This window comes from Callithrix jacchus, chromosome 10 (assembly GCF_049354715.1).
Source record: "Callithrix jacchus isolate 240 chromosome 10, calJac240_pri, whole genome shotgun sequence".
Taxonomy (NCBI): domain Eukaryota; kingdom Metazoa; phylum Chordata; class Mammalia; order Primates; family Cebidae; genus Callithrix; species Callithrix jacchus.
In genome coordinates this window covers 74545078-74570857 of record NC_133511.1, presented here as the reverse complement: position 1 = coordinate 74570857, position 25780 = coordinate 74545078, and the positions used below count along the sequence as shown (strand labels likewise).

The window sequence follows — 25780 nt, the reverse complement described above, 5'->3', positions numbered from 1 at the left end:
TTCACTGGGTTGACATTTGCACTGATGGTGCCAAAGCAGTGTTATGTCAAACTGGTGATGCTTTGGGCACCAAACTGGAATAAAACATTACGTTCTTTGCCACTAGGCATCTGCCAATGAAAAAAAAAGAAGGTAGTTTACCTTAAGAATTTCCATGATGAAATGGTAAAAATTTTTATTAAATCTCAATCCTTAAATTCTTAAGTACTTTTTTATATTTCTTTTTGATATTCTGTGTGAGGAAAAAGTACTCCTGCTACATATTAAAGTAAGAAACTGTACTGTGCTATTGAGTTGCAAGTTAAACTAGCCTTTTAAAAAATAAAACATCATGGCTGGACACGGTGGCTCACCCCTATAATCGCAGCACTTTGCGAGGCTGAGGTGGACGGATCATGAGATCAGGAGATTGAGACCATCTTGGCCAACATGGTGAAACCCTGTCTCTACTAAAAACACAAAAATTAGTGGTGTGTGCTTATAATCCCAACTACCTGAGAGGCTGAGGCAAGAGAATCGCTTGAACCAGGGAGTCAGAGGTTGCAGTGAGCCAAGATCGCGCCACTGCACTACAGCCTGGCAACAGAGAGAGACTCTGTCTCAAAACATAATACTAAAAAAAATAAAATGAAACATCAGCATTACATGAAAGAACAACTGGCAGACAAACTGTGGTTATTTAGGCTTGGAAATCTGTTAGATATTTTCTCAAAAATGAAGTGACCAGTATTTGTTGCCAATGATAAAATTCAAGCATTCAAGCAAAAGTTAGAATTCTGTACAGTGTTTGCTGCCTCCATTAGTTTGGCAGCTTCTCAATGCTTACAGAAATTTCTGAGGAGATTAGAGGGGATTCTAAAGAATATGTTTATGTGTTTTTTGTTGTTGTTATTGTGTAATGAAATGTGTCAATATTTGGAACATCTGTATAAGTCATTGAACTGGTATTTTCTGAATGACCAACCAATGCTTGGTGTTACAAAATTATGCCTGGGGAAAAGAGTAGTTCAAAGTGCAAGATCAGCAGATTTTAATATAACAGAATAAGAAAAGTATGGTTCAGAGTCTACTTTATAAATAACATTTAAGAAACTACTACCACTGGTTGAATTTTGGTGTAGTATCAAAGAATATCCCCAATTACCTGATAAGGCTATTAAAGTACTCCTATCTTTTCTAACTGTGTGTCTATGTGAGGCTGGATTTTCTTTATATATACTATAAACAAAACAACATATAACAGATTGAGTACAGAAGCAGGTATGGGAATCCAGCCATCTATTAAGCCAGATGTTAAAGAGATTGGCACATACAAGAAACAATGTGACTCTTCTCATTGAATTAATGTTTTTTATGACCTCGTCTCTGAGTAATTAATTTTTTTGAAAGTAGTTAATTTATTTTTTTGGCTGCGTGCAGTGGCCATGCCTATGATCCCAGCACTTCGGGAGGCCAAGGTGGAGGATCACTTGAGGCCAGGTTGGGCTACATAGCAAGACCTCATCTCTACAAAATGTACAAAAATGTAGCCCAGCTTGGGCTGCATATCAAGACCTCATCTTTACAAAAATAAAAATGAAAATGAAATAGCTGGGTGTGGTGGCACATGCCTTTAGTGCTAGCTGCCTAGGAGGCTGAAGCAAGAAGTTTGCTTGAGCTCAGAAGTTTGAGGCTACACTGAGCTATGATCACAGGACTGCACTCCAACCTAGGCAACAGAGCAAGACCCTGTCTCAAAAAAGAAAATAGTTGTTTCTTCCTAAAAAGTATGCTATTCATGTTAACATATAACAGGCTTATTATTATTATTATTTGAGACAGAGTTTCGCTCTCATTGCCCAGGCTGGAGTGCAATGGTGCAATCTCGGCTCACCACAACCTCCGCCTCCCGGGTTCAAGTGATTTTCCTGCCTCACCCTCCGAAGTAGCTGGGATTACAGGCATGTGCCACCACGCCTGACTAATTTTGTATTTTTAGTTGAGACGGGGTTTCTTCATGTTGGTCAGGCGGGTCTCGAACTCCTGACCTCAGGTGATCTGCCCTCCTCGGCCTCCCAAAGGGCTGGGATTATAGGCGTGAGCCACCACTCCCGGCCAACAGGTTTATAAAAATTAATATTTTTAACTTTTCTCAGCTTTTACTTCTAATGTGGTAAATAGCAATAGATATAACTCACATAGATAAAGTCTCTTTGGGGTCCTCAATAAGTAAAAATATGTAAAAGGATTCCAAGACCAAAAAGTTTGAGAACTACTGGCCCAATGAAATAAACTCAGGCATACTTGAACGTTCTAATAGAGACTATCCTCGTTTCTAATTTTAAAAAATTGGTGGACAGGACTCATGAAAAAATGTGTGTGGACCTCAGCATGAGAACATTTCACTCATTAAGAGTGTGGGCCGGGTGGAGGTAGCTCACGCCTGTAATCCCAGCACTTTGGGAGGCCAAGGCAGGTGGATCATTTGAGCCCAGGAGTTTGAGACCAGCCTGGGTGACATGGTGAAAATCTGTCTCTATTAAAAATACAAAAACTTAGCTGGGTGTGGTGGCATGCATCTGTAGTTCCAGCTATCTGGGAGGCTGAGGTGGGATGAGGTAGGAGGATCACCTAAGTGAGCTGTGATTGTGCCACTGTACTCTAGCCATGTCTCACTGTGTGGACATGGCCACAGAATGAGACTGTCTCAAAAAACAAACAAAAAGACTGCGGAGTTTGGAATCAGACTGACCTGGATTCAAATTTGGACACTGACCTTTGCCATATATCTTTGTGGGTGACTCAACTTCTCTATGCCTGTTTCCTCAGCCTGACCCTTGTGGTTTTATTTAATTTTTAAAAGTGTCATAATCCCTTTGAAATAAAGTATGTAAAGTGCCTGTTATAAACTTTTCAATTAATAATACAATTTTCTTCCTATTTCTAAATAAAACTTAGGTCAAGCTTGTCTCCAATGAGAGGCATAGGTCTGGGACACATTTGAAGGCAAACAAACCCTGTAAGAAACACACAACCTAGAAGACACCTCCAGGCTTTGTTTTTCATGGCAGAGATGGCTAGACTCTCTTTTTGGTCCCAGGTGAGGAACTGAGGCTGAGGTATGAGCCATCAGCTCTGGGGAGGGACATGGCCTGGACTTTTGAGGCCTTGTTCTTCAAGACCCCTCTCACATGTCCAGGAATTTTTTTTCTGCCCAAAAGAAATAGATCACAGCCAGGCACGGTGGCTCACGCCTGTAATCCCAGCACTCTGGGAGGCTGAGGGGGCGGATCACCTGAGGTCAGGAGTTTGAGACCATTCTGGCCAACATGGCGAAACCCCGTCTCTTCTAAAAATAAAAAATTACCTGGTGTGGTGGCACATGCCTGTAGTCCTAGCTACTCGGGAGGCTGAGGCAGGAGAATCACTTGAACCCAGGAGGCAGAGGTTGCAGTGAGCTAAGATCACACTACTGCACTCCAGCCTGGGTAACAGAGAGAGACTCCATCTCACAGAAAATAAAATTAGCCAGCTGTGGTGGCAGGTGCCTGTAATTCCAGCTACTCGGGAAGCTGAGGCAGGAGAATCGCTTGAACCTGGGAGACAGAGGCTGCAATGAGCTGAGATCACACCATCGCACTGCAGCCTGGGCAACAGAGTGAGACTTCCTCTCAAAAAAAAAAAAAAAAAGAAAAGAAATAGATCACTCTGCTTTGTGCTTCACTTACAGAGAGTGGAGCTGGCTTGCTCTACACACTGCTTCTCACCTGAGGATATTAGTGGAAAAGCCCCCGTCCTGGGCATAGGCATGAGTGTGGACATGGGCATGAGCTTTATGGGGCTGCCACTAGCTGGCCAGAAACACTGCACTAAGAGTGGACAGATAGAGGTCATGGCAATGACCTGCTCATTATGCCATCAGGAACTGCCAGGTGTGGGCTCTCGAATCCTACCCTGCCAGCATTTGCTCTGTAAGGACTGCTTCTAGGGCTTGATACAGGAGCTAGGGCAAATTGCCAAGGCTCACAAGACTATTGCAGATGGTAAGTAAAAAGGCACCACAAGTTCACCTGCTGCATAACAGGTCTTTTCCTGTTTCATAGGAACAGAATTTCAGGTGTAAAAAGAATCAGAATTTAAATGCCCAAGGGACACTCATTGCTGAAAGCAATCTTTGGGGGAATCTGTGAGACAGAGCGAATCCTCTTGATGCCTAATATATCTGTTTTGTAAGCTGGAACTTTTCATGTTTGGGATTTCCTTAAATTGGTGGCAGACTAAGAAGCCTGGGAAGGTTTTGATTCAAAGTTTGGCTGCCTCCCCAGACAGAGAGGATGTGTTCTGAATCACTAAAACTCCAAGGCAGAGAGAGACTGGCTGGCTTCCTAGGGTTAGTCAGGAACAGATTTTGAATAGAATCACACTGACTAGTGAACTATTCACTATTTAAGCTGCTGCCCAGCAGGGAGGAGCCTGTGTCTTGCTCCAGAATGTCAGGTTTCCTAGGAAACAGTCTCTGGGAACTGTGAAGTCACTGGAGATGGGAACCAGGTCCCTTCATTTTAATTCTAGCACAGGACATGTCACAGAGGTACAGTGAGTATCTACTGAATGAAATTCTTCAGTGAGAAAGTCAAATAAGTTGGCAACACTTAGATACATCATTCTTGATCTTTTCTGTTTGTTTTGTTCTCTGCAGTATTTCCCAAGTGATTCGAAGCACAAATCTAGGCTCTCTGTAAGGCATTATAGCACTGTCTAAAAATGGGGACTTCTAAAGTGCTGGGATTACAGGCATGAGCCACCGCACCCAGCCCACATTCTTAATTAGTGAAATGTTGTCAAGCTGAGGTCCACACACATATTTTCATGAGTTCTGTCCACCACTTTTTAAAAATTAGTGTTTCATTGTGATAAAGTTTTATAAATTAGTCTGGATTGGCCAGGCATGGTGGCTCACACCTGTAATCCCAGTACTTTTGGAGGGATCACAGGGTCAGGAGGTCAAGACCAGCCTGACCAACATGGTGAAACCCTGTCTCTACTAAAAATACAAAAATTAGCAGGGCTTGGTGGCATGCACCTGTAATCCCAGCTACTCAGGAGGCTGAGGCATGAGAATCACTTGAACCTGGGAGGTGGAAGATGCAGTGAGCCGAGATTGCACAACTCACTGCACTCCAGCCTGGGTGACAGAGACTCTGTCTCAAAAAATAAATAAATAAACAAATAAAACAAGACAAAACAAAAAAACTACCTATCCGGTACTGTATTACCTGAGTAATGAAATAATCTGTACACCAAACCCCCATGACACACAATGTACCTGTATAACAAACCTGCATATGTACCCCGAGCCTAAAATAAAACTTAAACATGAGGTGGTCAGGTTTGGCTCAATTCCACTGCCTAAGGGCAGACGAGAGGGCTGCTTACTGTGTTAGTCCCTCAGGCTTAATGCTGTTACTTAACATTCTCTGACCCTGGCCCTACGGCCCTTGGACAAACCTGAGGCCTGAGTGATAGGTGGCTGCCGTTGGGGGCTGTGAATAAAATCCCAAAAGGAGTTTTTTTATTTGTTTGGTTTCTTTCTTTTTTTTTTTTTTTTGTATGAAACAAAATATTTTTTTCAAGTTCCCAAAACAAACTTGAGGAGTTATGCTGGGTTTGAATTGAAGAAAAAAGGCCAAGTTAAAATAGGAAAACAAATAGTTTTCATTTGGTGGGAGTTGAAATCAAAGTGTACATGTGTATACATTCTAATCCATCATCTGTCCCATGTGGCATTTTCCAAGGTTTTAAGAGTCTACCAGACCAAACCCTATGCCACTTTCACTGCTTTTGCTTTACTTTTCCCCTTTCTTCTGTCTTGCTTTGCCTTCAGCTTTTTTCTTTGCCTTTGGTTCATCCATATTGGGTACTGCCCATTCTGGTCTAGAAGGGTCTTTTTGTTTCTCTTAATATCAATCTCCATTTTCATGTCATCTTTTTTATCTTTACCTCACATTGCATTTTCTCTTGGCAATGTTTGGGTTTGGGTACCACCACAGTTGCTATCTCTTGAACATCTTTCATTAAAACATCGCCGTCTAGTTTGAGAATAGTTTTAAGCCTGCTGAGCTCCTTTGGGGCGTTCTTTTTTCTCTTTTCAGCGCACATGTTTCTTTTTCACTTGCTCGGCAAGCTTTTAGCCATGTTTTACCTGAGAAACAAACACACACGCCACTGTTTTGTTTCTTGAGATGGAGTCTTGCTCTGTCGCCCAGGCTGGAGTGCAGTGGTGCAGTCTCAGCTCAATGCAGCGTCGGCCTTCTGGGTTCAAGTGATTCTCCTGCCTCAGCCTCCTGAATAGCTGGGACTACATGCACATGCCACCATGCCTGGCTAATTTTAGTATTTTTAGTAGAGACGGGGTTTCACCATGTTGGCCAGCCTGGTCTCGAACTCCTGACCTCAAGTGATTCTCCTGCCTTGGTCTCCCAAAGTGCTGGGATTACAGGTGTGAAACACTGCACCTGGCCCTCAAGGAGTTTTATTAAAATAGTGTTGGATAATGAGGATGCAAGGTATTGGGTACCATTGATTTCAGCAGAATTGATAGGATGAAGGATGGTGCCTGTGACTTTACCATAATTCTTCAGTAATGGTAAATAGCACTGTTGGTATTAGCAGCAACAGGAGAGGGCAATCTCAGTGCATCAGCATAAGGCAGTCTATGCTTTGGATGAAATGATATTGGCTATTCTTTTCAGCATTTCGTCAAACCTTTTTTCAAAGTTCTTAGTTTCTTTACATTGGGTTAGAACAAGTTCTTTTAACTCCCAGAAGTTTCTTATCATCCACCTTCTGAAGCCTACTTCAGATAATGGAACACAGTCCTTTTCCATCAGGGTTTGTTCTGTTGCTGATGAGGAACTGCAATCCCCTGTAGAGGGAGAGGGGTTCTGATTTTGGGTATGCTTGGCCTTCTTAGGCTGTTTTTTTCCCTTTATTATAGATTTATCCATCTGTCATCTTTACAATTACTGCCTTTCTAAAGGTTTCTGAGTCGACATCCAATTTATTGATTCCCAGTGCTGGGATCCAAGCAACCCACTGTGCCAGCCAAAATAGCAGCGATAAGACTGATGGTGCTCTTCTGCCTGGGAATCTCTGGTCTGGCTTCCTTCTTAAGTCTGCAACAAGCAGCTCTGCCTTCCCGGAGCTCCAAACTCCTGTCAGTAGGGGAACCAGTCTCGTTTACTCTGCATGAAGAGCTGCTGCACTGAGGCGCCGGCAAAACCACTGCGCCGGCCACAAGAGTTGCGCTGGTGACCCGTGGGGCTCCTCCACTGGAAATCTGCTGGTCCGTGAGTGACAAAAATTCGTCTGAAAGTGTGGCATCCTCTCGTTCTCTGAGCTTTCACTGGGAGCTACAATCCCGAGCTGTTAGTGATCAGCCATCTTGGATCTCATCCAAGATGAGACGAAATGCTGAAAAGAATAGACAATATAGAGAGGAATATAAATGAATTAACGGAGTTGAAAAATACAACACGAGAACTTAGTGAAATATGCACAAGTTTAAATAGCCGAATTGATCAAGCAGAAGAAAGGATATCAGAGGTCGAAGACCAACTTAATGAAATAAAACAACAAGACAAGAATAGAGAAAAAAGGATAAAAAGGAATGAGCAAAGTCTCCAAGAAATATGGGACTATGTGAAAAGACCTAATATACGCTTGATTGGTGTACCTGAATGTGATGGAGAGAATGAATCCAAGCTGGAAAATACTCTTCAGGATATTATCCAGGAAAATTTTCCTAATCTAGCAAAGCAGGACACTATTCAACCCCAGGCAATACAGAGAACACCACAAAGATATTCCTCAAGAAGAGCAACCCCAAGGCACATAATCATTAGATTCACCAGGATCAAAACGAAGGAGAAAATACTAAGGGCAGCCAGAGAGAAAGATCAAGTTACCCATAAAGGGAAGCCTATTAGACTTACAGCAGATCTCTCAGTGGAAACCCTACAAGTCAGAAGAGAGTGGGGGCCAATATTCGACATACTTAAAGAACAGAACTTTCAGCCCAGAATTTCATATCTTGCCAAACTAAGCTTCACAATTGAAGGAAAAATAAAATCTTTTATGAACAAGCAAGTACTCAGAGATTTTATTACCACCAGGCCTGCTTTACAAGAACTTCTGAAAGAAGCATTATACATAGAAAGGAACAACCAGTATGAGCCTTTCTAAAAATATACCAAAAAGTAAAGAGCATCAACATAAAGAAGAATTTACATCAACGAATGGATAAAATAGCCAGTTAACATCAAATGGCAGTAACCCTAAATTTAAATCGACTAAATCCCCCAATCAAAAGATACAGCCAAAACCTAACGGTATATCCAAAGATACACAAAGACTAAAAACAAAGCGTTGGAGAAAAATTTACCAACCAAATGGAGAGCAAAAATAAATAAACAAAAAGCAGGAGTTGCAATTCTCACATTTGATAAAATAGATATCAAAGCAACAAAGATACAATCATAAAAGGATCAATGCAACAATAAGAGATCTTAACACCCAGATACATAAGACCCATAATGAGATTTAGACTCAACGAGACAGAAAATTAATAAGGATAGCCAAGATTTGAACTCAGATCCAGAACAAGTAAACTCAATAAATATTTATAGAGCTCTCCATTTTAAATACACAAAATATACATTGTCCACTTTAAATACACAAAATATTGATCGGCCATTATTAATACCCATTTTTAGAATGAAGCAATATTCCTGTTCTCTCTCCCTCTTTTTCTTTCTCTTTCTTCCTCTCCTTCTCTCAAAAAAAAAAAAAAAAAGAAATGATATTGGGCCTCTGTAGCAGTGGTGGTACCTTTTGCCAGCTTTGGTGATGGTCCCCTTCATTACTACAGAGAATTAAAGATAGCTACAATTGTTTTCTGCCACCCATCCCACCAAGAGGTAAAGTCTATTTCTGTTCTCCTTGAATCTGTATTGATCCTTTGAGTTACTTTGACCATTGGAATGTGGCAGAAATGTTGTGTGACTTCAAAGGCTGGTCCTCAGGAGATCTGCAATGTCTAACTTTGCTGGTTGGGACATGCTGTCTTGGAATCCAGTCTCCATGCTGTGAGGAAGCCCAAGCAGCCACATGGAGAGTAGAACTGAAGTTTCTGCTTGACATCCTGTACCAGTTGCCAGCCATGAGTGAAGTTGTTTTGGACTGGGCCATCCCAGTATCCCAGATGACATCACTGAAGCAGAAGAACTACTCAGTCAACCCATGGAATAATTGAAAGTAATAAATTTCTGATGTTTTAAGCCATGAAAAAAAAGTTCCAGCATTGTTGGGTTAATATTTAGAATACATGAAGTCCTACAACTCAACAATAAAGAAAACCATGATTTTAAAATGGGCAAAAGACTTGAATATACATTTCTCCAAAGATGATGTACAAATAACCAATAAGCCCAAGAAAAAATGCTCATCTCTAATCATAGGGAAATGCAAATCAAAACCATGATGAGAAACCACTTCATGCCAATTAGGATGGCTAGCAAACAAACCAAAAATATCCCAGAAAATAATAGATGTTGACAAGAATGTGGAGAAATTGGAGTACTTGAGCACTGTTGGAGGGAATATAAAACAGTGTGGCAGCTGGATATGGTGGCCTACTCCTGTAATCCCAGCACTTTGGGTGGCTGAGGTGGGTGGATCATCTGAAGTCAGGAGTTCGAGACCAGTCTGACCAACATGGAGAAACCCTGTCTCTACTGAAAATACAAAAATAGCTGGGTGTGGTGGTGCACACCTGTAATCCCAGCTACTTGGGAGGTTGAGGCAGGAAATCACTTGAACCCGGGAGGCAGAGGTTGCAGTGAGCCAAAATCATGACATTGCACTCTAGCCTGGGCAAAAATAAGGAAACTCTGTCTCAAAAAAACAACAACTATAACACCACCAAAAAAACCAGTGTGGATGCTGTGGAAAATATGGTAGTTCCTCAGAAGATTAAAAGTTGAATTATCATACAATCCAGCAATTCTACTCCTGGATATATGCTTAAAAGAATTTAAAGCAGGGACCTGAAGAGATATTTGTACACCTATGTTTACAGGAGCGTTATTTGCAATAGCCAAAAGGTAGAAGCAACCTAAATGTTAATCAACAGATGAATGGATAAACAAAGTGTGGTATATACATATAATGGAATATTATTCAGCCTTAATGAGGAAGGAAGTTCTGACACATGCTACAACATGGGTGAAACTTTTAGGACATTATGCTAAATGAAGTAAGCCTGTCATAAAAGGGCAAGTACTGTATGATTCCAGTTACATGAGATACTTAGAATAGTCAGCTTCATAGAGATAGAAACTAGAATGGTGGTTGCTAGGGGCTGGGAGAATGGGAGTTGTTTGATGGGTATAGAGTTTCAGTTTGTGCATTTTTTAATGGGGTTGTCATTGTTATTGTTGAATTGTAGAACTTTACACATTCTGGATATCAATCTCTTATTAGATATATGATTTGCAAATATTTTCTCCCATTCTGTGGGTTGTTTCTTCATTCTGTCGATAGCATTCTGGGATACACAAAGTGTTTTAATTTTCATGAAGACTTATTTATGTTTTTTTGTTGTTCTCTGTGCTTTTGGTGTCACGTTCAAGAAATTATTGCCAGAAAAGAAAAAACAAAACAAAAACAAAAACAAAAAGAAATAATTGCCAAATCCAATGTCATAAATATTTTCCCCTTTGTTTTCTTCTAGCAGTTTTATAGTTTAAGCTCTTATGTTCAGGTCTTTGATCTCATTAAGATTTTTAATGTGAACAAATTATGCATGTGTCAAGGCTGTGTTTGACTCTAAAATGAGCACATTAAATTCATATTAATGGATTGGGTGTGGTGGCTCATGCCTGTAATCCCAGCACTTTGAAAGGCCAAGGCAGGTGGATCACCTAAGGTCAGGAGTTCAAGACCAGCCTGGTCAACATGATGAAACCCTGTCTCTACTAAAAATACAAAAAAAAGTTGTGTGGTGGCAGGCACCTGTAGTCCCAGCTACTCAGGAGGCTGATGCAGGAGAACCACGTGAACCCAGGGAGTGGAGGTTGCAGTGAGCTGAGATTGTGCCACTGCACTCCAGCCTGGGCAACAGAGTGAGACTCCATCTCAAAAAAATAAATAAAATAAAATAAATATATATAAATGACAATTACCTGAATTATAGTGTTTGTTGCCTTGCCAAGTTATTCTAATTGCAATGAAGAGTAAAAACAAAAGTTTGGTGTCAGTATATTTGGCCTTCTGAGTGTCAGTCTTGATCTGCCTGCCATTACTAGTTGTGTAGTTTAGGCAAGTTACTTCATGTCTCTGCCAAGAGGTTTTTTTTCTTTTCGCCTGTATAATGGGGTTAATGGTAGCAGTAACTAACTCATAGGATTGTTGTGAAGATTAAATGAGGATATATACATAAAGCCTTCTATAGCCTCATTTATAGAAAGAAGGTAAGAAATGTAAAAAAAAAAAAGCTATTATTTAGAACTTGAGAACATGTAAAATAGAGGGGAAAAAAGCCTGTTCGATGGAAACATGCTTAATTTGGAACCAGACAGGCAATTTATTGTATAATATGTGGCATCTTATATTTTTTAGTAGGTCTTATGGTCTGGCTAGGCCATTGTTACCTTCACATTTGCATTTATTACTTGGAACTATTAGGACCCTATGTGGTGTGGTATTGGTTTGTTTATATGTCTATTTCCTCCGTGGGTATTTATCAACTACTGTGTGCCAGGCTCTATGGCATTTAGGATGCAGAGATGAAAAGACAGAGCCCTTGACTTCAAGGAGCTCATAGTCCAATGAATGACAGCTAAATAAAGAGGTGATAATAATACAGTGAGGAGAAGATTGTTTAAAGTTCAAGCAAAGAATCATTAACTCTAGTAAGTTCTCCATGTGCTAGGATTGGTAGATATCAGTTACCCACTGAATATTTTCTGAAGGACCAAAAGAACAGCTCCCAAATCAGCTGTCTGATAAAAGTCAGACCTATCACCTATCTCTGGTTAGCCTAGTGAGATACCCAATACCTGCACTTAGATTTCTAGTCTGTAGTTTGAGAAGCCATGCTTGGGAGAGCTTTTAGTGTAGTCACTTTGTCCAGCAGACTAGGAACACAGGCTTTCTGGAAGGTCTATCCTCTTTCTGGGAATCTGGGCAGAAATCGTTTTTTTTTTTTTAAAGTAAAATGTGGGAGCCAGTAGAGAGATGGCAGGGAAAGTGGATAGAGGCTGAGGAATAAACAGGTTCTGAGTTTCAGTGCCTCCAACCAGATGGAGCCATACTGCATGGGGATGAGTTCTTTTCCATAAACCTGTTTCTCCTGCTTGCTGGGCAGAGCCAGGCAGTTGCTATGTTGAGTGGAAAGGGGCTGTGCCGGGGCTCAGGGTCTGTCCAGCTGGTTTTCAACTCTAATTCTTCAACAGAGCCTCCCCAGGCCTGTACTCCTGCTCTGGGGCTTAGAACTGAGGGGATGGTAAGAGGTGGGCATCTTTTTCTTCAACCAGACAGTGCCTTTCATGTCTATAACCCCACAGACCAACACAGAATGTGATACAGGAGAGGAGATCTTAAATGAATATTTATTGAATAAATTACTTAATAAAGCCTGGGTAGAAGGCTTTTTTCCACTTGTGATACTGTCCCTTTTTGTTCTTCAAGTGGGAGGTACAAAACACAGTTCTCAAGCCCATACTGGTTGGCAGACACGGTACAGGCATTATTTTTTGTAAACTTCACAGAAGACTTATAAAGTAGATACTGGTATTCCCATTTTATAGATGAAAAATATGGGGATTGGGATATTTATAGACTAAGGTTAACAACTACTCTCTGGTTAACCTGGTGAGGTTGAATTCAGGTTCACCTGTCTTCAAAGCTTATGATCTACATTGTAGCACTTTGCTTCGAAAAGTTCACACTCACTTAGAATACCAAACTGATGAGGAGAGTCCATGGAGAGTCTTTGAAGAAAGAACAAACCCTGCAGCCTGAGCTGTCGTGTGTGTGTGTGTGTGTGTGTGTGTGTATTTTTTTAAGATGGAGTCTCACTCTGTCACCTAGGCTGGAGAACAATGGCGCAATGTTGGCTCACTGCAACCTCACTTCTCCGCTTGCCAGGTTCAAGAGATTCTCCTGCCTCAGCCTCCCGAGTAGCTGGGACTACAGGTGCCTGCCACCATGCTTGGCTAATTTTTGTATTATTATTATTATTTTTAGTGGAGATGGGGTTTCACCATTTTGGCCAGGCTGGTCTCAAACTCCTGACCTTGTGCTCCGCCCACCTTGGCCTCCCAAAGTGCTGGCATTTCAGGTGTGAGCCACTGTGCCCAGCCTCAAATATAAATATTTTTTAATTAAAAAAGTTTTTAACTGCCAGATAAAACTGTATATATTTACAGTGTACAACATGGTGTTCTGACGTATGCGTACATTGCAGAATGACTAAATCTAGCCAGTTAACATACGCATCACCTCACTTAGTTACCATTTTGGTGGTGAGAACACTTTATATCCACTCTCTTGGCATCTTTCAAGAATACAGTTTATTATTAACCATACCTATCATGCTGTACGATGGATCTCTTGAACTTATTCCTGCTTTCTAACTGGGTTTTTCCATCCTTTGACCAACATCTCCCTAACTACCCTTGTCCCTTGCCAACCACTCTAGCCCCTGGTAGCTGTTCTTTTACTCTCCACTCTTATGAATCCATTTTTTTTTCAGATTCCATATGAGTGAGCTCATACAGTATTTGTCTTTCTGTACCTGGCTTCTTATTTCATTTACAATGTGCTGTAGATACAACCATGTTTTCACAAATGACAGATTTTCCTTTTTATTTTAATGGTTGAATGGTAGTGTGTGTGTGTGTGTGTGTGTATATATATATATATATATATATATATATATATATATCTCACATTTTTTTTTATCCATTCATCGATAGACACTTAGGTTGATTCCCTGTCCTGGCCATTGTGAATAATATAGCAATGAACATGGGAGTGCAGGGACATGGGACATGCTGATTTCATTTTCTTTGGATACACAGTAGTTCCCTCTCCACCCCCCAGCCGGCATCTAAGGTTTTGCTTTTCAAGTTTTTAGTTATTCACTGCCTGAAAATATTAAGAGATTTTGAGAGAAATAGGTGGTGGGAGGAGGAGGGAGGGCGAGAGAGAGAGAGCAAGCAGAGGCTGCATTCATGTTGCTTTTATTACAGTATATTGTTATAATTGTTCTATTTTATTGAGTTATCATTAATCTCTTACTGTGCCTAATTTACAAATTAAACTTTATCATAGGTATGTATGCATAGGAAAAATATAGTGTATGTAGGGTTTGGTACTATCTGCTGTTCCAGGCATCTTGGAACTTACCTCCTCTTGAATAAGAGGGGGCCGCTGTGTACTCAGTGTTGGAATTGCTGGATAAAGTGCAAATCTTTGATTAATACAGACACAGCCTAGTTGGGATTCTCCCCAGCTACTAAGAAAATGAGTCTGCATCACCTCTCAGGCACTGAGGAGACCAGCTGGGCAAGATCATCAAAAGCTAGTGATGGGGACCAGAGCACAGGCAGGAGTGTGCTGAGTGTGCAGTGGCTTAGCCATGCAGTGGGATGGCTGGTTCAGAAATGCTAGCTATTGGAATTGGATTTTCTCAGCCAATGAGAATATCTACTTGGGGCTATTTGCTTTTAAGCCTAATTAAAAATGATCCCAGGTCAAATTCTATCTGGAAAGTTGGCCATTGAGTACCAAAGTGATACTTTATGTAAATATAACAAGCTCTGAAGGGAGCTAACATCCCAGCAACTGACTCTTACCATAGGCTGGCTCTGCCTTCAAGGTTCTCAGAGTTGCTGTCGTGTTTTTTTTTTTTTTGTTTGTTTGTTTTTTTTGTTTTGTTTTGTTTTTCTGCCTCATCCTTCTTCAAGTTTCTGTGGTTTTATTTGACATTTTAGGGAGGGGAAGAGGGAATTGATTGGATATTTCCTTCCCCAAGTAAGGAAAAGGAACATTACTTATTTTTTCTCTTTAAATCAACCTAAAGACAAATCGTGGCTGGGAGACTGATACTGAGATGTAGATTCCAGAATCTACTTGTTTAGTGTCTTATTTTTCCCATTTTCAAAGTTGGGGTACAGCTGAGATGTGGAACCTTGATCTGGAAGTCACAGCCCCTAGAGCTCATCTGGACTCTAGCACTAATTGACTGGGCATCCTAGGCCTCTCTGGCTTTCAGGGCTAGACTTAATGAGATGTAAGAACACTAAATAACTACCATAGCCCCATGCTTCTTGAAGCTAGTGAAGGGTGACAGCATCCCTTGAATACTACTAATGCTGAAAGGAGAAGCAATCACAGTCCCTCGGTGGGCAGGCCTTGGGACTTTAGGACTATCCAAGGAGAGGGAGCTGATGCAAGATGCTATAACCTTAGAGTCAGTGATGGAAATGATGCTTCTCTTAATGAGCAGCTCAGCTGGAGGGGCTCTAATGGTCTTGGGGGGGAACAGGAGGCTGGAGGTGAGATCTCAGCTACAGGAGCCTGGGAGATGGGTGACTAACTTACTCTTTGCTCATTCCAGGTGCTGCACAGTGTGTCTAGCCTTGTGGGATCTGTTGTGGGCAGTGACTGAAGTCTCCCAGGTGGAGGGCAGGTTGCTGAGTTGGGTATGCAGCAGGTGCAGAAGCTGGATCCCGGAGCCCTATCAGTGGAGTGGCTTTTTAGTTCATGAACAGTTTCCTCATTTTAATTGGCTCTCTAGGGCCCTGAGAGTAGCACTCGCACCCCAGAAAAGGACCCGTTACTGGGAGAGCAATTCCCCTGGTAATAGAAAGGAGGCAGGCTGTGGTTTGGGGGAGGTGCTTGCTGCTGCCAGTGCTGCTTGGAAGGCTATAGCTAGAACAGATATGCTGAGGGTGAGAACTCGAGATGGCTGTGATTGATGAACGGGGTCTTAGAGGGGCCTCTTGTCTGCTGGAACTGTCTGATTTAAGGGGGTCCAGTCAGGGTTGAGTGCTGTGGAGGCCAGAAGGCAGGGAAGGCCCTTAATCTCGAACCCCTCACTGCATAGGTGAAGCATCAGGAGTCCAGGAAGGGCTCGGATCCTGCTGAAAACCACGTAATTGGTCACTTTCAGAGTCAGGAAAAAAATCCAACTCCCTTGCCTGACAGTCCAGGGCTTTCCTGGGCTTGAGGGCCAATAGAAACTACAGACCCAGAATAGGATGCTGCCCTTGGTTCCCCAACTGCCTCTCTGTCTGCAGGCCCAGATGGAAATGGGATCAGTGGCTTTGCATGGAATGTGTCAGTGCATCAGTTTTTGGATCGACTCTGAAGATGTGGGATGAAAAAAGACAGAGGTGCTACCTGGGTCAGTGAGGGTCTATCAAATGAAATGAGCCCGGACTCATCCTACCTGTACTTTTTGCATCATGCTATGGGTACTTTCTTGGTACAAAAAGCCTGTTTCACAGCCAGGTGGTTCCTAGGAGCGTGGATTCTGAAGGCTGTGGCTCATGCATCCATCTCCAGCCTCACCAGTCACCTGGCTTTCATTGCCAGATTCTGAGTCTTGGCTCACATCTGCTGCCCGACTCTTCCTCACAGTCCCTGGACACCTGCCTGACCTCAGTTTATTTCCTATTTTTTCCTATAGTGATATTTTTTTTGACCTCACTTTACTTATTGCCACTGCGGTTATGCTCCCAAACCCTCTAGCTTTGACCCTGATCAGTCGCTCTGACTCTGGGCCTGCACATCTAGCTACCTAAAGGCTTCCAATTGCTTGGATTTCAGAAAAGACACCTAGCATGCCCTCCAAGTCTTTTCTTAATCTGGTCCCAAACTAATGTTCCAACCTCATCTCCTGTCATTTCTCTATATGTTCTAACCTTACAAGACTTTCCAAAGAGGCCTCACATTTTTATATCTATAATTCTGTTTATGATGTTCCTTCCTCCTGAAATACTTTTTCTTGCTTGAAACATCCTACCCAAACATGAGGGTCCAGCTCAGGTGTGTCCCAGTTGTCAGAATGAGAGTTCACAAAGATGGGTGTGGGCTTGGCAACAAGCAAAATCCCTGTAATCAGAATTAAACCCCAAAGGGTGAGGCTCGTACAATTAAAGGAGCTGTTGCTTTAGGCCAGGGGTCATAAACTTTCTGCACAGGGCTAGACAGTAACTACTTTAGGCTTTGTGGCTCATGCAGTCTCTGTTACAACTACTTAGCTCTATCATTGTAGCAAAAAAGCAGAAGGCAGCCATAGACAATATGGAAATGAATGGGCATGACTGTATTCTTTATTTACAAAAACAGGCAGGCTATGGTTTTCTGACCCCTATTTTAGGTTCTGTCTGGGGAAATTGGGTGCTTTGAATCTGTGAGTGACACCCAGTTGGAGTAGCTATGCAGGAACCAGGCAGAGTCAGAAAAATTTGCAAGGGACTCCCAGGGAGGGAATAGTGTTAGGATGAGGCACATGGAGGGGAGGGAAGGGCAAATATTAGAAACAGGAGGGAGTAAATTTTGGCTGGAATATAGGATGCTTGAAGGAGAGAAGTGGGAATTCTGTTCAAAAAGGAAATTTAGGGCCAAATTGTGAAGGATCTTGATTAAGATATTCTGTGGACAGTGGGGAGCCATTGAAGGTTTTTGGTCAGTAGAATATGGTCAAATCTGTACTTGGGAATATGATCAAAGTCATTCTAGCTGGCTGCGGTGACTCACACCTGTAATCCCAGCACTTTAGGAGGTCAAGAGGGGAGGATCACTTGAGGTCAGGAGTTCAAGACGAGCCTGGGCAATACAGTAAGGCCCTGTCTCTGCAAAAAATAAAAAGTAAATTAGCTGGATGTATACCTGTAAGTCCCAGCTGCTTGGGAAGCTGAGGTAGGAGGATCACTTGAGCCTAGGAGGTTGAGGCTGCAATGCCATGAACATGCCACCACACTCCAGCCTGGGTGACAGAATGAGGCGCTGTCTCAAAACAGCAAAAACAAAGACAGACAAACGAGAAAAAAACAGTCATGCTGGCCCAGTGAGAAGAACTAATGGAGGAGACAGGACTGGATACAGGAAGACCTGTTGGACTACTGCGACTGTCTAGGCCATTGGTTCCTGATTGCTGGGCCTTGAACCAGTGCTGGTCTGGATGCCTAAGAATTGTTTGTGTTGCTAGCTAAAAATACAGATTCCCAGTGCTACACCCAAACACAACATGTTTGGATTTGGTTGATTCAGGATTTCTAACAAGCTCTCCAGATTTGGGCATCAGTGGTCCAGACAAGACAGAATGAGGCCTGATCTTAAGAGGGCAAGGAGGCCAGAGAAAGGAAAGCATAGATAACATGGGATTTGACCACTGCTCTCTTCTTCCTCCTGTTACCTAGCTCTGTTCATGACAGCCCCTCCACTTGACTTCATGTTCTTCACACACCACCACTAGTGCCAGCATCATAATTTGCTTGTGTCCTGTCAGTTCTCTTTGGAATGAGTCTTCTCTTCCTTTTTTTTTTCATTTCTAACCTAATTTAGGGTCCCATTAATGCTCAGCTATCCTGACCTCTCTGTGTCCAGTTTATCACGATAATCATAAAGCCCAGCTAAGTCACTCTCCAGAAGCTTTTTAGGCTGCCTTTTATCTTAGGATGAAGGTCAAGCTCCTGAGCTTAGCATTCAGGTCCCCTGAGGAGCTTACTCTTCTGCCCGTCCTTCCAAGCACATCCCTGCCACTCCGCCTCATCTGATTGCTCTGTGCTTTTGAAATTATCCTGTACTTTTAGTCTTGCCCCATCCTAATATCTCCTCCAGTCAGTTCTGTTCATCCTTCCCTTTTTCCTTCCCTGCTTGTATGTGACTGGATCTTCCTGGTGGGTAGAGTTAGCTGCCAAGGGGCACCTCCCAGGACCTTTGTGCATCATACATCATAAATGTGTGTCTTCTCCATCCTAAGTCCTAATCCTCTGCTTGTGACGGACAATTGGTCACTATGGCAACTGACTGTGACGTCACAGGATAAGGACTTCAGGTGAAGTGGCAGGAGCAGGTGAGTATGTAGGAGACAGATTTCAATGTCTGTTGAAGGCTCCCCCACACCCTCCTTCAGTGCTGGGGGCATGGAGGGATATCTCGGGCTCCTGCTGTTTTTTAAAATGATGCGGTGAGAGTGTGTGCCTGGCATCTGCGTGCTGCAGCAGTGTGGGTCTGACAGAGTGTGTCAACTTGAGCTCTGGCTGTGCAGGCACCGCTGCTGCGTGAGCCTGTTATTCCATTCTGGATTGCTATTTTGATACCCAGATTGCATCATTCTTCCTACGTATAAACAGGGGGTCCCCAGGGCCCTGCAGCTACTCACTTCTCCACCAACACTGTTGTTGTGATGAGCTCTATTTAAATGAGCTGCCGGATCGGGGCAGGTTCCAGCCACACATGAGCACTGTCATTTTGGGGAACATGGAGGGCTGAAGGATTTTTGGATGGAGTCCTAAAAGGCTGAGAGTGATGTCTCCCGAGCTGTGCCGAGGGCGACAGAGCTAGTTCCTGAAAGTTGAAAATGTCGTTTTCTTCCTTCTGAGCTTCTATTCCAAGGCACCCAGAGGATTAGGAAGGAGATGCAGCTAGGAAGAGAGTCGCCTCTTTGAGGTCTCCCTCTTGCTGTTCAGTTTGGGAAAATTGCTGCAGAGCCTTCGAGATAAACAGAAACAGGAGGAGTCAACCAAGCCCTTTCTTGCAGGAGTATCTCAGGTGAGCTAGACAAATGCAGCCCTGGCTGAGGATGCATCAGAGAAGGGAGGAGAGGATCCAGACTGCTCCCCTTACCCTATCCAGTATTCACTCCCCGAGGCTTCCACCTTGCAGCCTGGCTTGGCTGCAGCATGCAGGGTGGGTGTTCCTGGGCGATTGGTAAGCACCATCCTCTGGGACCTGTGGTGGCCTCACCTGTTGCTCTTCTGACTTCTCTCCCAGGTGTTAGTTTAATCATGGCAGCAGGGCCACAGGTAAGCCTGCTGACAGCTGGGGCAGAAGCACCAGTCACTTTAGGGGTGACTTGGATAAAAATTTGTCTGTCTAGCAGGGACATTTGGGTATTTGGGGTTTGGGTGCAACATGTTTCTTGAAGGTGGTGCTGCTCTCAGTGGTGGGTTGGAGGAAGCCTTCGGGGGCTGTGTGGTGGGGGCCTTGACTGGTGCTCAGTAGAATGGGACTGCCCCGGGGTTGGGAGGGCAAAATCGTTAGTGAGGATGTGCAGCCTGCCAGAGGATACACCTAGAGTGGTTTTTCTCATTGCTTAGTGTCTGACAGAGGTGTAGGGAGGTAGAGCATCTTCCCTGTGGCTACAGAGGTAATCAAGGACTGCTTAGTGGTTCAAGGCATCACCTATGTTATACCAGGGCCATGTGGATTTAGCTAAGCCCCTCTCCGTCTCAGGGCCTCCATGTCGTCATCTGCGTGGTGGGTATTGGCTAGATGAACAGTGAAGTTCTGTCTAGCTTTGAATCTGCAGGTTGGAACTAGCAGAGGAACATCAGGCTCCTCCAGAGGATGCAATTGCTCTGTTGGAGTCAGAGCTTGGACCCCAGCTCCAAGCTACCTGGAGCCCTGGACAAAAGCTGTGGAATGAAGGGCTTCCCAACCCTCAGGGGGTTGCTTGGCATTGGTGTCAGGCTTATGCAATGTATGTGTCCTCACTTGTTGGCCTAAACTAACCTGATACCAGCTTTCTGAGGCCTCTTTGGGATTTCTCTCCTCCCCTACCTTGAGGTGTCCATGTTGCCTTGGCCCTGCTGTTCATGTCTGAAAGGTAGACTACCCAATATGGACCCCACTTCCTTGCTGCCTCACTAAGTCCTATGCTCAGCACATGTTCTAGGTCCTAGCAGCGGTCCTTGTAGTGCTAAGCCTCAGGCTGCACTCTAGGCCTGCTTATGGGTCCTGCAGTTGAGCTGGGAGTCTGGCTCCCAATTCAGTGCCAACAGCCAGGGCACAGGGGTATCAGGTCACTACCCGTCTGTTGGAAATCTGCCCTTTTCTCTGCCAGAGGGGAACTACATCACAGCTGAATTCAGAGTCTTTGTTAATTTCTTAGAGTTTCTTTTTAAAACTGAGCTAGCCTGCCTTTCTCAGATGCCTGATACAGGAGACAGCTATCAGGCTCAGCCACAGGGAGAAGGGAGTGCTCTCTGAAAGGCGCTGGGTCTCAAACTTCGTTGTACATTGTATTCACCTGGGGATTCTTTTTTTTTTTTTTTTTTAGAGGGAGTCTTACTCTGTTGCCCAGGCTGGAGTGCAATGGCACGATCTCGGTTCACGGTTCACTGCAACCTCTGCCTTCTGGGGTCAAGCGATTCTCCTGCCTTAGCCTCCTGCGTAGCTGGGATTACAGGCACGTGCCACCATGCCTGGCTAATTTTTGTATCTTTAATAGAGACAGGGTTTCGCCATGTTCGTCAGGCTGGTCTCAAACTCCTGACCTCTTGATCCCCCACCACCCCCGTCTCAGCCTCTCAAAGTGCTGAGATTACAGGCGTGAGCCACAGTGCCTGTCCTCACCTGGGGAATTTTTTACACATGTAAAGTGTCTGGTTCAGAGAGCGGTGGTATACAGATGTAAATTTGTCTCATGCCTCTCAAGGACCAGAAGTATTTGCACTGTGACTGATGGACTGAATGTCCTCAGCTTTCAGAGCTACTCTCCTAGGCTCCTAGGCTCTCAGGAGCATCTCTGGTGTCTGTGACTTCCTCATTCTGGAAGCAGAAGCCCCATATCTCATGGGGATAATCGTGAACTCGGGGTCCTGTCTCTCTACTTCTCAGAATTGATGTTCTTGTATGTGAAATACAAGAGTGGGACTGTTGCATGAATAATAATTATTAACTGAATATAATAGAAAAAATGATATCTAAATAATATTTTATGTGCAATGTGATTTAAATATTATTTATAACTAATTAATATTAAATATTGTTAAGTAGATGTTTGATTTTACACAGCTCTAAAAGTTGATATATTCTAATTGTCTAAAGTAAAACTTTGTTTTGGTATCCTCATTGAAAGATGGAGAATCTTCTAAAAAAATAAAAAGTCAAGGTTGATACAGCTTGATGGTTTAGGGACCTTCTGAGGGAAGAGAAGAATTTCTGGACAAAGGTGCTGTGACACAAAGAGAGCACATGTCATTTGGGTCCACCCTGGGGCCCGCAGCCTCCCTGGGACAGTGCCTGCACCACTGCAATGATTCTCCATCTCTGCTCTTTGCTGCACAACCCCTCTTAGAGGGCTGATCTCTTAAATTCAGGCTTCCTTTCAATGACAAGCTTGTTCCCTGACTTTCTGACAAGGATGATAGCCAGGGTACCAGTTGGCTGTCTGTTCCATCCCATCTTGCCCAGGAGAATATTTCTTTTTTTAAAAAAATTTATTTATTATTTATTTACATATATATTTTTGAGACACAGTCTTACTCTGTCGCCTAGGCTGGAGTGTAGTGGCGGGATCTCAGCTCACTGTAACCTCTGCCTCCCAGGTTCAAGAAATTCTCCTGCCTCAGCCTCCCGAGTAGCTGGGATTACAGGTACCCACCCCCACTCCTCACTAATTTTTGTATATTTAGTAGAGATGGGGTTTTGCTTTGTTGGCCAAGCTGGTGTCGAACTCTTGACCTCAGGTGATCCTTCCACCTGGCCTCCCAAAGTGTTGGGATTACAGGTGTGAGCTACCATGTCTGGCCTCCAGGAGAAAAAAAAGCCTGGTTACGATAGGCAGAGTAAATGGGTTGGATGATTTGTACTTCCCTGCATTCCTATTCCCCTCATTTTAATGGTGTAGAAAGTCAGGTTGAGTGAAAGGGGGTATTACCCAAGGTTACGTAGTTAGATACTGCCAGCCCTGGCCCTAGAACCCATATTTTTAAATTCATAGTTTTTCCCAAGCCCCCCACCTTCTGCTTTCCTTATCAACCTGCACTGGCTTTTTTTTTTTTTTCCAGAAAACTTTCAGGTTTCTTCTTAGTACTTTCAGTGCTGTGAGTGCAATGAGTACACGTGGAGCTCACAAACCCAAAAGAAATGCAGTTTTCAGCCAGGCATGGTGGCTCACGCCTGTAATCCTAGCACTTTGGGAGGCCAAGGCAGGTGGATCAGTTGAGGTCAAGAGTTCAAGACCAGCTTAGCCAACATGGTGAAACCTCGTCTCTACTAAAAATAAAAAAAATTATCTGGGTATAGTGGCAGGTGCCTGTAATCCCAGCTACTCAGGAGACTAAGGCAGGAGAATTGCTTGAACCTGGGGGGGTGGAAAAATAAAAAAATTATCTGGGCATGGTGGCAGGTGCCTGTAATCCCAGCTACTCAGGAGGCTGAGGCAGGAGAATTGCTTGAACCTGGGGGGCAGAGTTTGCAGCTAGCTGAGATCGTGCCACTGCACTCTACCCTGGGTGACAGAGCAAGACTCCATCTTAAAAAAAAAAAAAAGAAAGAAAAAGAGAAATGTAGTCCTCATTTACCATCATCAACTGGATTCTTAGAAACTGTGATTTTAAGAAAAACAATGTACAGCAAGTCCTTAAGTAAACATCCTTTTGTTATAATGATGAAAAAAATTGGTTTCATTGTATGTCATCATGCTTCAATTTGCCATTTCCAAGAACCTCTCAATGATATTAAGTGAAGACTTACTGTCTAATTGTTCAATCTGCTAAAAACCAGGTAATAACCTTTAATACCAACTGTGGTTTATTTTTGAAGCAGACATATGAACAGGTAGTTAAAATGCAATGTGATATTTATTGTACTAGAATGATGTTCAGGGCGCTGCAGGAACCCAGAAGAGGGACTAATTAACTCATCCTGGGGGAAATTAACCCTGCTTCTCAAAGGTGGAACATTTGAACAGGTATGAAAGGATGAATAGGAGTTTATCTGAAAAGGAGAGGGGCAAGAAAGAGTATTTCAGAAGAGGAAACAGCATTTCTCATGGACAGAGAATCATGCAAAAGTTGGGTGTATCAAGAGACAGCAGAGATGTTGGGCATGGCAAAAACACAGGGTGTGTGGCAGGTGAAGCTAAAGATGAGACTAGAGAGAGATAAGGCCAATTTGCAAAGGGCCTTGAATGCCAAGCTGAGGACTCTGGCTTTAAGGTCAAGGGAGGAGAGAATGTGTGATGAGACCTTGTCTGACCTATTCAGTTCTCTTTTTTCATTCTGCTTATGAGGCTATGTTATGATGACTGATGTTTGGGCATCTGATACCAGGGAAGTCTTGTGGAAGTCATTTTCAACAATTAGAGTAGCATTTCTGTCCTGGGCATAGTGAGGAGGTCTCCCCAGGGTGAGCCAAGTGAAAGGAGGGACAGTCCCCTTATTCCCCTGGATAATGTTCCCTGTGGAGAGCATCCTTTTCCACCTCTGGTAGTTATTCTTGAGAGGTAGGAGAACATGCAGTACATTCCAGATGCAGTCCTGTCATTAACACCCGTGGTTCCGCAACGACTCAGAAAGGTTTTCTCTTTTTTTTGGTGGGGTGGGAGAGTATTAAACAATTATTTTTTATGATTTTGTGGATTTTGATTTTCCCAGGATGTATCAGTTACCTTTTACTAGATAACAAGCCACTCTTAAACTTGGTGGTTGAAACAACTAAACTTTATTTAGTTTATGATTCTACAGTTTGGCTGCTTGGGCTGGGATTCTCTGGGTGATTCTTCTTGTTTGGCCTGTGCTTAGCTAATTGTGTCTGTGTTCAGCTAGTGGGTTAGTTGGGGCTAGCTGATCTGTGATGGCCTCAGGTGGGATACCTGAGACAACTGAGTTCTCTCTGCATGATCTCTCATCTTCCAGCAATCTCAACACCAGGTTAGATTTTTTACATGGCAGTCTTAGAGTTCTAAAAACAAGAGCAGAATTATATAAGGCCACTTGAGGTCTAGGCTTGGAGAACTTGTCACTTTTGCTGCATTTTGTTGGTCAAAGAAAGTCATGAGGTAAGCTTAGATTCAAAGGGTGAAGGGTTCTACCTTTTTCAAAAAAGGAAAAAACTCATCACTGACTTGAAGCTCATGGAGAGTCTTACCTTTTGATGGTAGGATTGCAAGGGTATGGATGAGGGAGGGGAAGAATTCGTAGCCATTTTTTGAATCTACCATTCTAACTTTCATCACCAGAGAGTTGATAATTGAATTTATTGCCTTACTATGAATAAAATATGAGGAACTTTTGAATCCAAAGTCGTGGAGGACCATGTGATTTCTGAAGTTTTATCTAATTTAATCTGATAGCAACTCTTATTTTCCCTTTCTGTTTTACATATGAAGAAACGGGGCACAGAGCAATTAAGCGAGATTAAGTGTCTTGCCTAGGCCGGTAAGCCTGGTCTTTGGACTTATATTTGTCTGACTGTAACTTGGAGCAACTGCCATCATAACATTCTTTCCTATTTTGAAGAGATGAGGCAGAGAAGATTGTAGTGGTACTGCTGCATTCACTGCCATAGCCAACCCCTTTCCAGATCACCCTCATTCCTGGACACAGGTACCTTGCCCTACTCCAGAGGCTCATTTTCTTGTTCCCAGTAGCTTAACTGCTCTTGGGGTGGGCCAGCAGAATAACTATAGTCTCTGGGGTGGGAGTCTTTTGCTGCTTTTCTAGTCCCGAAGCCCACTATGCTGAAGAATGTGTTAGAAACGGATGTATTTCTCTGG

The 25780-nt window shown here is 43.1% G+C and overlaps 1 protein-coding gene and 1 pseudogene across 10 annotated transcripts in view; one reads left to right on the top strand and one right to left on the bottom strand.

Annotated features, from left to right (window-relative positions):
* TRIM66 (tripartite motif containing 66) overlaps window positions 1–25780 on the top strand; it is a 63975-nt gene that overhangs the window by 3627 nt on the left and 34568 nt on the right. For 5 of the 10 annotated variants that reach the window (XM_035265720.3, XM_035265717.3, XM_035265719.3 and 2 more), the window contains exon 1: window positions 19094–19827. The exons of 1 other annotated variant lie outside the window; for it this stretch is intronic. The gene's annotated coding sequence lies outside the window, so the exon portion shown is untranslated. Of the gene's footprint in view, window positions 1–19093; window positions 19828–25425; window positions 25443–25523; window positions 25611–25780 lie in introns of those variants that run through there. 4 more of the 10 variants (XM_078340449.1, XM_035265715.3, XM_035265713.3 and 1 more) reach the window with 3 other exon arrangements.
* On the bottom strand, window positions 5661–6174 carry LOC100402511 (protein LLP homolog pseudogene; annotated as a pseudogene).